Consider the following 721-nt stretch of genomic DNA (forward strand, 5'->3'; position numbering starts at 1 on the left):
GGAATGAGGTTAGATAGACCTCGAGGGGTCGGCGCCGTGGGATGAAAAGAAACCTTAACACTGGTGACACAGAGTGGGGTATTTGCCAGAGCACAAGCTTGCGAGCAAGACGGGATTCACTCTGTTAAATTCCTGGTCTCACCATATGTTGCGGGGCCATCGGGGCCAGAACCTAGCGATAACCCTACGCTGTCGGCATTAACCCCGCCGCCACCTCATTTCACTGCTGAGGAAGCTGAGGGCATGCCTTCGCACTGGCCGGCTCACAGCCACGCCTGGCTGCCAGGTCCTACTACAGCTGTAATCTGTTTCTGTGCAACATAAATTCCACGTACCTTGCACCTGGTTGCGGCAGTTTATGTGCTAGCAGTTGAAAACACCACACCTGATGCATAGAAGCTTGCTACTTAGCATTAGTCTCCGTGGAGTTGGCTTTGTGTCATTTTATTTTTTGCAGTACTAAAATCCAAATGGACTGGGGCTTCATATTTAAACAGAATTGGCATATAAAATAGGCAGTTAAAAAGCAAAGGGGATCTCAGACATTGCCGGTGAAATGCAAAATAGTACAGCCACTTCAGAACATTGGACATATGTCCAAAGAGGTACATGCATGTTTATTCGCTAAAAGGTAGGAGGAAACAGGTATCCATCACTGGTCTATGGATAAACAAATGGTGGTCTGTCCATGCAATGGATACTACTTGGCAGCGAAGAAAAG

General features: G+C 47.6%; 1 protein-coding gene across 1 annotated transcript in view; it reads left to right on the forward strand.

Moving 5' to 3' along the window:
• Positions 1 to 721, forward strand: part of NSA2 (NSA2, ribosome biogenesis homolog) — a 6,443-nt gene that overhangs the window by 434 nt on the left and 5,288 nt on the right. The window lies entirely within an intron of this gene.

The sequence above is a fragment of the Myotis davidii genome, unplaced genomic scaffold (genome assembly GCF_000327345.1).
Source record: "Myotis davidii unplaced genomic scaffold, ASM32734v1 scaffold44, whole genome shotgun sequence".
NCBI classification, from domain to species: domain Eukaryota; kingdom Metazoa; phylum Chordata; class Mammalia; order Chiroptera; family Vespertilionidae; genus Myotis; species Myotis davidii.